The sequence below is a fragment of the Carcharodon carcharias genome, chromosome 5 (assembly GCF_017639515.1).
Source record: "Carcharodon carcharias isolate sCarCar2 chromosome 5, sCarCar2.pri, whole genome shotgun sequence".
NCBI classification, from domain to species: domain Eukaryota; kingdom Metazoa; phylum Chordata; class Chondrichthyes; order Lamniformes; family Lamnidae; genus Carcharodon; species Carcharodon carcharias.
Genome location: NC_054471.1, coordinates 22,808,051 through 22,822,481, shown reverse-complemented (window position 1 = coordinate 22,822,481; position 14,431 = coordinate 22,808,051). Strand labels below are relative to the sequence as shown.

Genomic DNA, 14,431 nt, shown 5'->3' with positions numbered 1-14,431 from the left:
CCTGAGATTGACTGAGACTGGACTGACCAGTGACTGAGACAAGGCTGAGAGCGACCGAAACTGGGCTGACAGTGACCACGGCCGTGCTGAGAGTGACCAAGAGTGGGCTGAGAATGACCGAGACCTGGCTGAGAATGACCGAGAGTAGGATGAGAATGACCGAGTCTGGGCTGAGATTGACTGAGAATGAACTGAGAATGACCTGGACTGGGCTGATAGTGACCGAGACCAGGCTGAGATTGACTGAGACTGTGCTGAGAATGACTCAGCAAGGCTGACAGCGGACTGTAAATGACTGAGATCGGGCTGAGAATAACCAAAACTGCACTTAGAATGACCGAGAGTGGTCTGAGAGTGACCAATAGTGGAATGAGAGCAATGGAGAGTTGCCTGAGACTGGCCAAATCTGGAAAACAAGTAATTGAGTTCGAAATTAGAGAACAGAGAGCTGAATGCAAGTGACCTATGCAGAATTAGAGTGACTGAGTTTGTACAAAGAGTGACCAAATGTGGACAAGAGTGACCAGGAGTAGACTGAGAATAACCCCACTCCCACAAGGCCATCTGTCACTTGTTTATATTGTTCTTTCCAGAGTGCTTATCCTTATCCTGCGATTATCACATTCTGCTTTCCTACCTTTATGCCACTATCAGCACCTTCTTTAGCCCTTCCCACTACCATTAACACCCCCTTTTTGTTCACGACATCTGTGGCAATCTCTCCTTTGCCCCCACCTATAGCTTACCTTCTATCCAGCTTCACCTGCCCCAACCCCCATAAACAGTAAAAATTTCATTGCATTTTTACTTATCTTTAGCTCAGAAGAAGAGTCACACGGACTCAAAACATTAACTATATTTCTCTCTCCACAGATGCTGTCAGACCTGCTGAGTTTTTCCAGCAACTTCTGTTTTTTGTCTGAGAAGAACCAATACTGGACTGAGAATGACTAGAGTGACCGGATGTAACTGTGAGTGACCTGGTCTGGACTGAGAATGACTAGTGTGACCAGGTGTAACTGTGAGTGCCCTGGTCTGGACTGTGAATGACTGGGTCAGTATTTTGAGTGACCGGGTCCAGATTATGAGTGACTGAGTCCGGACTGTGAATGACAGGGTTCAGACTGTGAGTAGTCCAGTGCGGACTGCGAGTGACTGGGCCCATTCTGGACTGACTGACCGGGTCCGGATTGTGAGTGACTAGGTCCGAACTGTGAGTAATCCAGTCTGGACCATGAGTAATAGAGTCCAGACTGTGAGTAATCCAGTCCAGACTGTGAGTAATTGAGTCTGGACTGTCAGTAATCGAGTCTGGACTGTGAGTAATCAAGTCCGGACTGTGAGTAATCCTGTCTGGACTGTGAGTAATCCAGTCCAGATTGTGAGTAATCCAGTCCAGACCGTGAGTAATCGAGTCCAGACTGTGAGTAATCCAGTCCGGACTGTGAGTAATCGAGTCCGGACTGTGAGTAATCGAGTCCGGATTGTGAGTAATCGAGTCCGGATTGTGAGTAATCGAGTCCGGATTGTGAGTAATCCAGTCCAGATTGTGAGTTATCCAGATAAAGGCAAAATACTGCAGATGCTGGAAATCTGAAACAAAAACAGGTCTGCAGAGAGGAACACAGTTAATGTTTTGAGTCTATATGACTCTTCATCAGAACCAAGGAAAAATAGAATATTTTTTATTCTATCCTATTTATATTCTATTTTCCCTTATTTCTGTTGGAGGGCCATACGGACTCGAAATGTTAACCGTGCTCCTCTCCGCAGATGCTGTCAGACCTGCTGAGTTTTTCCAGGTATTTTTATTTTTGTTTTGGATTTCCAGCATCTGCAGTTTTTTTTGCTTTTATAACCAGTGAGAGATGGGCCTGGCCGGGGGAGGAGGGGAGGGGAGGGTGGGGGGAAAGAGATTGAAAATAGGCTAAAACATGGGGATAAAACAATGAATAAAAATGAAAATTAATTTAAAAAGTAATAAAAGTAAGTGGAAATAAATAAATAAATGTTTAAAAATGAAAATGGATATTGAAAAAAGGGGATTAAAGAAGGGGGTGGGGATGGAGGAGTGAGTTCAGGGTCTGAAGTTGTTGAACTCAATGTTCAATCCGGAAGGCTGCAAAGTGCCAAATCGGAAGAGGCGCAGTTCCCCTGAGTAATCCAGGCCGGACTGAGAGTGACCGGGGCCAGACTGCGAGTGACCGGGGCCGGACTGGGAGTGACCAAGTTCAGACTGTGAGTGATCAAAACGATAAAAACAAAAAACTGCGGATGCTGGAAATCCAAAACAAAAACAGAATTACCTGGAAAAACTCAGCAGGTCTGGCAGCATCAGCGGAGAAGAAAAGAGTTGAAGTTTCGAGTCCTCATGACCCTTCAACAGAACTGGGTGAATCCAAGGAGCGGGGTGAAATATAAGCTGGTTTAAGGTGGGGGGGGGGGGGAGGGGGGTGTGGGGTTGGGTGAAGGGAGAGAAGTCGGGGGGGGGTGGTGTGGTTGTAGGGACAAGCAAGCAGTGATAGGAGCAGATCATCAAAAGATGTCACAGACAACATAGCAAAAGAACACAGAAGTGTTGAAGTTGGTGATATTATCTAAACAAATGTGCTAATTAAGAATGGATGGTAGGGCACTCAAGATACAGCTCTTGAGTGGGGGTGGGGGGGCATAAAAGATTTGAAAATAATGGAAATAGGTGGGAAAAGAAAAATCTATATAAATTATTGGAAAAAACAAAAGGAAGGGGGAAAGAAACAGAAAGGGGATGGGGATGGAGGATGGAGTTCAAGATCTAAAGTTGTTGAATTCAATATTCAGTCCAGAAGGATGTAAAGTGCCTAGTCGGAAGATGAGGTGCTGTTCCTCCAGTTTGCGTTGGGCTTCACTGGAACAATGCAGCAAGCCAAGGACAGACATGTGGGCAAGAGAGCAGGGTGGAGTGTTAAAATGGCAAATGACAGGGAGGTTTGGGTCATTCTTGCGGACAGACCGCAGATGTTCTGCAAAGCGGTCGCCCAGTACATTTGGTCTCTCCAATGTAGAGGAGACCGCATTGGGAGCAACGAATACAGTAGACTAAGTTGGGGGAAATGCAAGTGAAATGCTGCTTCACTTGAAAGGAGCATTTGGGCCCTTGGACAGTGAGGAGAGAGGAAGTGAAGGGGCAGGTGTTGCATCTTTTGCGTGGGCATGGGGAGGTGCCATAGGTGGGGGTTGAGGAGTAGGGGGTGATGGAGGAGTGGACCAGGGTGTCCTGGAGGGAACAATCCCTATGGAATGCTGCCAGGGGGATGAAGGGAAGATGTGTTTGATGGTGGCATCATGCTGGAGTTGGCGGAAATGGTGGAGGATGATCCTTTGAATGCGGAGGCTGGTGGGGTGATGGTGGGAGGAGAAGGCATGAGGGTGGATGTGTGGGAGATGGGCTGGACATGGTTGAGGGCCCTGTCAACGACCGTGGGTGGAAAACCTCGGTTAAGGAAGAAGGAGGACATGTCAGAGGAACTGATTTTGAAGGTAGCATCATCAGAACAGATGCGACGGAGGCGAAGGAACTGAGAGAATGGGATGGAGCCCTTACAGGAAGCAGTGTGTGAGGAGCTGTAGTCGAGGTAGCTGTGGGAGTTGGTAAGCTTGTAATGGATATTGGTGGACAGTCTATCACCAGAGATTGAGACAGAGAGGTCAAGGAAGGGAAGGGAAGTGTCAGAGATGGACCATGTGAAAATGGTGGAGGGGTGGAGATTGGAAGCAAAATTAATAAATTTTTCCAAGTCCCGACGAGTGAAGCCCAACACAAACTGGAGGAACAGCACCTCATCTTCTGACTAGGCACTTTACAGCCTTCTGGACTGAATATTGAATTCAACAACTTTAGATCTTGAACTCCCTCCTCCGTCCCCACCCCGTTTCTGTTTCTTCCCCCTTCCTTTTGTTTTTTCCAATAATTGGTATAGATTTTTCTTTTCCCACCTATTTCCATTATTTTTAAATCTTTTATGCTCTCCCACCCCCACTAGAGCTGTACCTTGAGTGCCCTACCATCCATTCTTAATTAGCACATTCGTTTAGATAATATCACCAACTCCAACACCTGTGTTCTTTTGTTTTTTTGTCTGACATCTTTTGATGATCTGCTCCTATCACTGCTTGCTTGTCCTTACAACCACACCACCCCGCCTCCACTCCCCCCCACCCCCCCCCCCCCCCCCCCCCACAAACTTAAACCAGCTTATATTTCACCCCACTCCTTATGTTCGCTTAGTTCTGTTGAAGGGTCATGAGGACTCGAAACGTCAACTCTTTTCTTCTCCGCTGATGCTGCCAGACCTGCTCAGTTTTCGCAGGTAATTCCGTTTTTGTTTTGGATTTCCAGCATCCGCAGTTTTTTGTTTTTTGTTTTGGTTTTTATCTGCGAGTGACTGGGTCCGGAGACCGACACTGAGTCGGGACTGAAAACAGTTCAGTTTGGAGAATATCCCCCAAACCGGATCTCGCTCTCTCCAGGGAACGTGGAAAAGGAAAGAAATGAGAAAACTCCGACCCGATAAATTCAGGATTTAACACAAGGACGAAATAAAAAATGTTTCACGAACCCCTCAATCTGAGTCCGATTTATCGTCTGAACGGCGGATCCAGGCACAATCACACAGAGTCCTCCATCACAAAGAGCCCTCCCTCAAACAGACGGAGAGCCCTCCCTCACACAGACAGAGAGCCCTCCCTCACACAGACCCAGAGGCTCCGTCACACAGAGTCCTCCGTCACACAGACCAAGAGTCTTCCCTCACACAGAGTCCTCCCTCACACAAACCGGGAGACCTCCCTCACACAGAATCCATCCTCACACAGAAAGAGATCCTCCCTCACACAGAGTCCTCCGTCACACAGAGTCCTCCGTCACACAAACCGGGAGACCTCCCTCACACAGAATCCATCCTCACACACAAAGAGATCCTACCTCAGACAGAGTCCTCCCTCACACAAAACGGGAGACCTCCCTCACACAGAGTCCTCCCTCACAAAGAGACCTCCCTCACACTGAATACTCCCTCACACAGGCAGCGAGCCCACCCTCACACAGATACAGAGTCCTCTCTCACACAGAAAGAGATCCTCCCTCACACAGACCGAGAGTCCTCCCTCACAGAGTCCGGCCTCACACTGAGTACTCCCTCACACAGACCGAGAGTCGTCCCTCACACAGCCAGCGAGCCCACCCTCACACAGACAGAGACTCCTCCCTCACACAGAGAGCCCTCCATCACACAGACAGAGTGATCCCTCATACAGGCAGAGAGCCCTCCCTCGGACAGACAGAGAGTCCTCCTTCAAACAGAGTCCTCACTCACACAGAGAGACACACCCTCACAAAGAGAGCCACCTTTTGACACAGAGTGCTCCCTCACACAGGGAGAGAGCTTCCTCATACAGAGCCCTCCCTCGGACAGACAGAGAGCCCACCCTCGGACAGACAGAGAGACCATCCTCACAAAGAGTCCTCCCTCACACAGAGTACTCCCTCACACAAAGAGAAAGTGCTCCCTCGCACAGATGGAGAGACCTCACTCACACAGAGTCCTCCCTTACACAGTCAGAGAGTCCTTCCTCACACAGACAGAGTCCTTCCTCAAAGTGACAGAAGTCCTCCCTCACATAGAGTCCTCCCTCACACAGACAGTGAGTCCTCCCTCATAAAAAAAGAAAGTGCTCCCTCGCACAGACAGAGAGACATCACTAACACAGAGTCCTCCGTTAGACAGACAGAGAGGCCACCCTCAAACAGAGTCCTTCCTCACACAGCGTCCTCCCTCACAGTGACAGAGAGTCCTCCATCACACAGACAGAGAGCCCTCGCTCACACAGAAAGAGTCCTCCCTCACACAGGCAGAGAGTCCTGCCTCACACAGACAGAGAGTCCTCCCTCACACAGACAGAGAGTCCTCCCTCACACAGACAGAGAGTCCTCTCTCGCACAGACAGAGAGTCCTCTCTCGCACAGACAAAGAGTCCTCTCTCGCACAGACAGAGAGTCCTCCCTCACACAGACAGAGAGTCCTCCCTCACCTAGATACAGTGTCCTCCCTCACAGAGACACATAGTCCTCCCTCACACTGAAAGAGATCCTCCCTCACACAGAGTCCTCCCACAAACAGTCCGAGAGTCGTCCCACAAATAGAATCCATCCTAGCACAGACAGAGAGCCCTCCCTCAAACAGACAGAGAACCCTCCCTCACACTGACAGAGAGTACTCCCTCACACTGACAGAGAGTACTCCCTCACACTGACAGAGAGTACTCCCTCACACTAAAGAGAGTACTCCCTCACACTGACAGAGAGCCCTCCCTCACACAGACAGAGAGCCCTCCCTCACACAGACAGAGAGCCCTCCCTCACACAGAGTCCTCCCTCACACAGACAGAGAGTCCTCCCTCACCTAGATACAGTGTCCTCCCTCACAGAGACACATAGTCCTCAATCACACGGAAAGAGATCCTCCCTCACACAGAGTCCTCCCTCACACAGTCCGAGAGTCGTCCCACAAATAGAATCCATCCTAACACAGACAGAGAGCCCTCCCTCAAACAGACAGAGAGTCCTCCCTCACAGACAGAGAGTCCTCCCTCACAGACAGAGAGTCCTCCCTCACACAGACAGAGAGTCCTCCCTCACACAGGCAGAGAGTCCTCCCTCACACAGGCAGAGAGTCCTCCCTCACACAGGCAGAGAGCCCTCCCTCACACAGGCAGAGAGCCCTCCCTCACACAGGCAGAGAGCCCTCCCTCACACAGACAGAGAGCCCTCCCTCACACAGACAGAGAGCCCTCCCTCACACAGACAGAGAGCCCTCCCTCACACAGACAGAGAGCCCTCCCTCACACAGAGAGAGAGCCCTCCCTCACACACAGTCCTCTCTCACACAGACAGAGTCCTCTCTCACACAGACAGAGAGCCCTCCCTCACACAGACAGAGAGCCCTCCCTCACACAGACAGAGAGTCCTCCCTCACACAGACAGAGAGTCCTCCCTCACACAGACAGAGAGTCCTCCCTCACACAGACAGAGAGTCCTCTCTCAGACAGAGAGTCCTCTCTCAGACAGAGAGTCCTCTCTCGCACAGACAGAGAGTCCTCTCTCGCACAGACAGAGAGTCCTCTCTCGCACAGACAGAGAGTCCTCTCTCGCACAGACAGAGAGTCCTCTCTCGCACAGACAGAGTGTCCTCTCTCGCACAGACAGAGAGTCCTCTCTCGCACAGACAGAGAGTCCTCTCTCGCACAGACAGAGAGTCCTCTCTCGCACAGACAGAGAGTCCTCTCTCGCACAGACAGAGAGTCCTCTCTCGCACAGACAGAGAGTCCTCTCTCGCACAGACAGAGAGTCCTCTCTCGCACAGACAGAGAGTCCTCTCTCGCACAGACAGAGAGTCCTCTCTCGCACAGACAGAGAGTCCTCTCTCGCACAGACAGAGAGTCCTCTCTCGCACAGACAGAGAGTCCTCTCTCGCACAGACAGAGAGTCCTCTCTCGCACAGACAGAGAGTCCTCTCTCGCACAGACAGAGAGTCCTCTCTCGCACAGACAGAGAGTCCTCTCTCGCACAGACAGAGAGTCCTCTCTCGCACAGACAGAGAGTCCTCTCTCGCACAGACAGAGAGTCCTCTCTCGCACAGACAGAGAGTCCTCTCACGCACAGACAGAGAGTCCTCTCTCGCACAGACAGAGTCCTCTCTCGCACAGACAGAGTCCTCTCTCGCACAGACAGAGTCCTCTCTCGCACAGACAGAGAGTCCTCTCTCGCACAGACAGAGAGTCCTCTCTCGCACAGACAGAGAGTCCTCTCTCGCACAGACAGAGAGTCCTCTCTCACACAGACAGAGAGTCCTCTCTCACACAGACAGAGAGTCCTCTCTCACACAGACAGAGAGTCCTCTCTCACACAGACAGAGAGTCCTCTCTCACACAGACAGAGAGTCCTCTCTCACACAGACAGAGAGTCCTCTCTCACACAGACAGAGAGTCCTCTCTCACACAGACAGAGAGTCCTCTCTCACACAGACAGAGAGTCCTCTCTCACACAGACAGAGAGTCCTCTCTCACACAGACAGAGAGTCCTCTCTCACACAGACAGAGAGTCCTCTCTCACACAGACAGAGAGTCCTCTCTCACACAGACAGAGAGTCCTCTCTCACACAGACAGAGAGTCCTCTCTCACACAGACAGAGAGTCCTCTCTCACACAGACAGAGAGTCCTCTCTCACACAGACAGAGAGTCCTCTCTCACACAGACAGAGAGTCCTCTCTCACACAGAGTCCTCTCTCACACAGACAGAGAGTCCTCTCTCACACAGACAGAGAGTCCTCTCTCACACAGACAGAGAGTCCTCTCTCACACAGACAGAGAGTCCTCTCTCACACAGACAGAGAGTCCTCTCTCACACAGACAGAGAGTCCTCTCTCACACAGACAGAGAGTCCTCTCTCACACAGACAGAGAGTCCTCTCTCACACAGACAGAGTCCTCTCTCACACAGACAGAGTCCTCTCTCACACAGACAGAGTCCTCTCTCACACAGACAGAGTCCTCTCTCACACAGACAGAGTCCTCTCTCACACAGACAGAGTCCTCTCTCACACAGACAGAGTCCTCTCTCACAGAGACAGAGAGTCCTCTCTCGCACAGACAGAGAGTCCTCTCTCGCAGACAGAGAGTCCTCTCTCGCACAGACAGAGAGTCCTCTCTCGCACAGACAGAGAGTCCTCTCTCGCACAGACAGAGAGTCCTCTCTCGCACAGACAGAGAGTCCTCTCTCGCACAGAAGGAGAGTCCTCTCTCGCACAGACAGAGAGTCCTCTCTCGCACAGACAGAGAGTCCTCTCTCGCACAGACGGAGAGTCCTCTCTCGCACAGACGGAGAGTCCTCTCTCGCACAGACGGAGAGTCCTCTCTCGCACAGACGGAGAGTCCTCTCTCGCACAGACGGAGAGTCCTCTCTCGCACAGACGGAGAGTCCTCTCTCGCACAGACGGAGAGTCCTCTCTCGCAAAGACGGAGAGTCCTCTCTCGCACAGACAGAGAGTCCTCTCTCGCACAGACAGAGAGTCCTCTCTCGCAGAGACAGAGAGTCCTCTCTCGCAGAGACAGAGAGTCGTCTCTCGCACAGACAGAGAGTCGTCTCTCGCACAGACAGAGAGTCCTCTCTCGCACAGACAGAGAGTCCTCTCTCGCACAGACAGAGAGTCCTCTCTCGCACAGACAGAGAGTCCTCTCTCGCACAGACAGAGAGTCCTCTCTCGCACAGACAGAGAGTCCTCTCTCGCACAGACAGAGAGTCCTCTCTCGCACAGACAGAGAGTCCTCTCTCGCACAGACAGAGAGTCCTCTCTCGCACAGACAGAGAGTCCTCTCTCGCACAGACAGAGAGTCCTCTCTCGCACAGACAGAGAGTCCTCTCTCGCACAGACAGAGAGTCCTCTCTCGCACAGACAGAGAGTCCTCTCTCGCACAGACAGAGAGTCCTCTCTCGCACAGACAGAGAGTCCTCTCTCGCACAGACAGAGAGTCCTCTCTCGCACAGACAGAGAGTCCTCTCTCGCACAGACAGAGAGTCCTCTCTCGCACAGACAGAGAGTCCTCTCTCGCACAGACAGAGAGTCCTCTCTCGCACAGACAGAGAGTCCTCTCTCGCACAGACAGAGAGTCCTCTCTCGCACAGACAGAGAGTCCTCTCTCGCACAGACAGAGAGTCCTCTCTCGCACAGACAGAGAGTCCTCTCTCGCACAGACAGAGAGTCCTCTCTCGCACAGACAGAGAGTCCTCTCTCGCACAGACAGAGAGTCCTCTCTCGCACAGACAGAGAGTCCTCTCTCGCACAGACAGAGAGTCCTCTCTCGCACAGACAGAGAGTCCTCTCTCGCACAGACAGAGAGTCCTCTCTCGCACAGACAGAGAGTCCTCTCTCGCACAGACAGAGAGTCCTCTCTCGCACAGACAGAGAGTCCTCTCTCGCACAGACAGAGAGTCCTCTCTCGCACAGACAGAGAGTCCTCTCTCGCACAGACAGAGAGTCCTCTCTCGCACAGACAGAGTCCTCTCTCACACAGACAGAGTCCTCTCTCACACAGACAGAGTCCTCTCTCACACAGACAGAGTCCTCTCTCACACAGACAGAGTCCTCTCTCACACAGACAGAGTCCTCTCTCACACAGACAGAGAGTTTTCTCTGACACAGACAGAGAGTTTTCTCTGACACAGACAGAGAGTTTTCTCTGACACAGACAGAGAGTTTTCACTCATACAGACAGAGAGTTTTCTCTCACACAGACAGAGAGTTTTCTCTCACACAGACAGAGAGTTTTCTCTCACACAGACAGAGAGCCCTCCCTCACGCAGACAGAGAGCCCTCCCTCACGCAGACAGAGAGCCCTCCCTCACGCAGACAGAGAGCCCTCCCTCACGCAGACAGAGAGCCCTCCCTCACGCAGACAGAGAGCCCTCCCTCACGCAGACAGAGAGCCCTCCCTCACGCAGACAGCGAGCCCTCCCTCACGCAGACAGAGAGCCCTCCCTCATGCAGACAGAGAGCCCTCCCTCACGCAGACAGCGAGCCCTCCCTCACGCAGACAGAGAGCCCTCCCTCACGCAGACAGAGAGCCCTCCCTCACGCAGACAGAGAGCCCTCCCTCACGCAGACAGAAAGCCCTCCCTCAGGCAGACAGAGAGCCCTCCCTCACGCAGACAGAGAGCCCTCCCTCACGCAGACAGAGAGCCCTCCCTCACGCAGACAGAGAGCCCTCCCTCACGCAGACAGAGAGCCCTCCCTCACGCAGACAGAGAGCCCTCCCTCACGCAGACAGAGAGCCCTCCCTCACGCAGACAGAGAGCCCTCCCTCACGCAGACAGAGAGCCCTCCCTCACGCAGACAGAGAGCCCTCCCTCACGCAGACAGAGAGCCCTCCCTCACGCAGACAGAGAGCCCTCCCTCACGCAGTCAGAGAGCCCTCCCTCACGCAGTCAGAGAGCCCTCCCTCACGCAGACAGAGAGCCCTCCCTCACGCAGACAGAGAGCCCTCCCTCACGCAGACAGAGAGCCCTCCCTCACGCAGACAGAGAGCCCTCCCTCACGCAGACAGAGAGCCCTCCCTCACGCAGACAGAGAGCCCTCCCTCACGCAGACAGAGAGCCCTCCCTCACGCAGACAGAGAGCCCTCCCTCACGCAGACAGAGAGCCCTCCCTCACGCAGACAGAGAGCCCTCCCTCACGCAGACAGAGAGCCCTCCCTCACGCAGACAGAGAGCCCTCCCTCACGCAGACAGAGAGCCCTCCCTCACGCAGACAGAGAGCCCTCCCTCACGCAGACAGAGAGCCCTCCCTCACGCAGACAGAGAGCCCTCCCTCACGCAGACAGAGAGCCCTCCCTCACGCAGACAGAGAGCCCTCCCTCACGCAGACAGAGAGCCCTCCCTCACGCAGACAGAGAGCCCTCCCTCACGCAGACAGAGAGCCCTCCCTCACGCAGACAGAGAGCCCTCCCTCACGCAGACAGAGAGCCCTCCCTCACGCAGACAGAGAGCCCTACCTCACGCAGACAGAGAGCCCTCCCTCACGCAGACAGAGAGCCCTCCCTCACGCAGACAGAGAGCCCTCCCTCACGCAGACAGAGAGCCCTCCCTCACGCAGACAGAGAGCCCTCCCTCACGCAGACAGAGCCCTCTCTCACGCAGACAGAGAGCCCTCCCTCACGCAGACAGAGAGCCCTCTCTCACGCAGACAGAGAGCCCTCTCTCACACAGACAGAGAGTCCTCTCTCACACAGACAGAGAGTCCTCTCTCACACAGACCGAGAGTCCTCTCTCACACAGACAGAGAGTCCTCTCTCACACAGACAGAGAGTCCTCTCTCACACAGACAGAGAGTCCTCTCTCACACAGACAGAGAGTCCTCTCTCACACAGACAGAGAGTCCTCTCTCACACAGACAGAGAGTCCTCTCTCACACAGACAGAGAGTCCTCTCTCACACAGACAGAGAGTCCTCTCTCACACAGACAGAGAGTCCTCTCTCAGACAGACAGAGAGTCCTCTCTCACACAGACAGAGAGTCCTCTCTCAGACAGACAGAGAGTCCTCTCTCACAAGACAGAGAGTCCTCTCTCACACAGACAGAGAGTCCTCTCTCACACAGACAGAGAGTCCTCTCTCACACAGACAGAGAGTCCTCTCTCACACAGACAGAGAGTCCTCCCTCACACAGAGAGCCCTCCATCACACAGACAGAGTGATCCCTCATACAAGCAGAGAGCCCTCCCTCGGACAGACAGAGAGTCCTCCTTCAAACAGAGTCCTCACTCACACAGAGAGACACACCCTCACAAAGAGAGCCACCTTTTGACACAGAGTGCTCCCTCACACAGGGAGAGAGCTTCCTCATACAGAGCCCTCCCTCGGACAGACAGAGAGCCCACCCTCGGACAGACAGAGAGACCATCCTCACAAAGAGTCCTCCCTCACACAGAGTACTCCCTCACACAAAGAGAAAGTGCTCCCTCGCACAGATGGAGAGACCTCACTCACACAGAGTCCTCCCTTACACAGTCAGAGAGTCCTACCTCACACAGACAGAGTCCTTCCTCAAAGTGACAGAAGTCCTCCCTCACATAGAGTCCTCCCTCACACAGACAGTGAGTCCTCCCTCATAAAAAAAGAAAGTGCTCCCTCGCACAGACAGAGAGACATCACTAACACAGAGTCCTCCGTTAGACAGACAGAGAGGCCACCCTCAAACAGAGTCCTTCCTCACACAGCGTCCTCCCTCACAGTGACAGAGAGTCCTCCATCACACAGACAGAGAGCCCTCGCTCACACAGAAAGAGTCCTCCCTCACACAGGCAGAGAGTCCTGCCTCACACAGACAGAGAGTCCTCCCTCACACAGACAGAGAGTCCTCCCTCACACAGACAGAGAGTCCTCTCTCGCACAGACAGAGAGTCCTCTCTCGCACAGACAGAGAGTCCTCTCTCGCACAGACAGAGAGTCCTCTCTCGCACAGACAGAGAGTCCTCTCTCGCACAGACAGAGAGTCCTCTCTCGCACAGACAGAGAGTCCTCTCTCGCACAGACAGAGAGTCCTCTCTCGCACAGACAGAGAGTCCTCTCTCGCACAGACAGAGAGTCCTCCCTCACACAGACAGAGAGTCCTCCCTCACACAGACAGAGAGTCCTCTCTCGCACAGACAGAGAGTCCTCTCTCGCACAGACAGAGAGTCCTCTCTCGCACAGACAGAGAGTCCTCTCTCGCACAGACAGAGAGTCCTCTCTCGCACAGACAGAGAGTCCTCTCTCGCACAGACAGAGAGTCCTCTCTCGCACAGACAGAGAGTCCTCTCTCGCACAGACAGAGAGTCCTCTCTCGCACAGACAGAGAGTCCTCTCTCGCACAGACAGAGAGTCCTCTCTCGCACAGACAGAGAGTCCTCTCTCGCACAGACAGAGAGTCCTCTCTCGCACAGACAGAGAGTCCTCTCTCGCACAGACAGAGAGTCCTCTCTCGCACAGACAGAGAGTCCTCTCTCGCACAGACAGAGAGTCCTCTCTCGCACAGACAGAGAGTCCTCTCTCGCACAGACAGAGAGTCCTCTCTCGCACAGACAGAGAGTCCTCTCTCGCACAGACAGAGAGTCCTCTCTCGCACAGACAGAGAGTCCTCTCTCGCACAGACAGAGAGTCCTCTCTCGCACAGACAGAGAGTCCTCTCTCACACAGACAGAGAGTCCTCTCTCACACAGACAGAGAGTCCTCCCTCGCACAGACAGAGAGTCCTCTCTCGCACAGACAGAGAGTCCTCTCTCGCACAGACAGAGAGTCCTCTCTCGCACAGACAGAGAGTCCTCCCTCGCACAGACAGAGAGTCCTCTCTCGCACAGACAGAGAGTCCTCTCTCGCACAGACAGAGAGTCCTCTCTCGCACAGACAGAGAGTCCTCTCTCGCACAGACAGAGAGTCCTCTCTCGCACAGACAGAGAGTCCTCTCTCGCACAGACAGAGAGTCCTCTCTCGCACAGACAGAGAGTCCTCTCTCGCACAGACAGAGAGTCCTCTCTCGCACAGACAGAGAGTCCTCTCTCGCACAGACAGAGAGTCCTCTCTCGCACAGACAGAGTCCTCTCTCGCACAGACAGAGTCCTCTCTCACACAGACAGAGTCCTCTCTCACACAGACAGAGTCCTCTCTCACACAGACAGAGTCCTCTCTCACACAGACAGAGTCCTCTCTCACACAGACAGAGTCCTCTCTCGCACAGACAGAGTCCTCTCTCACACAGACAGAGAGTCCTCTCTCGCACAGACAGAGAGTCCTCTCTCGCACAGACAGAGAGTCCTCTCTCGCACAGACAGAGAGTCCTCTCTCGCACAGACAGAGAGTCCTCTCT

The 14,431-nt window shown here is 53.4% G+C and overlaps 1 protein-coding gene across 1 annotated transcript in view; it reads right to left on the bottom strand.

Annotated features, from left to right (window-relative positions):
• The window catches only part of LOC121277609 (toll-like receptor 5), an 86,062-nt gene extending 81,374 nt beyond the window's left edge, over positions 1–4,688 (bottom strand). Inside the window, exon 1 of the mRNA XM_041187153.1 lies at positions 4,599–4,688. The gene's annotated coding sequence lies outside the window, so the exon portion shown is untranslated. The remainder of the gene's footprint in view (positions 1–4,598) is intronic.
• Between the last annotated feature and the right edge of the window lie 9,743 nt (positions 4,689–14,431).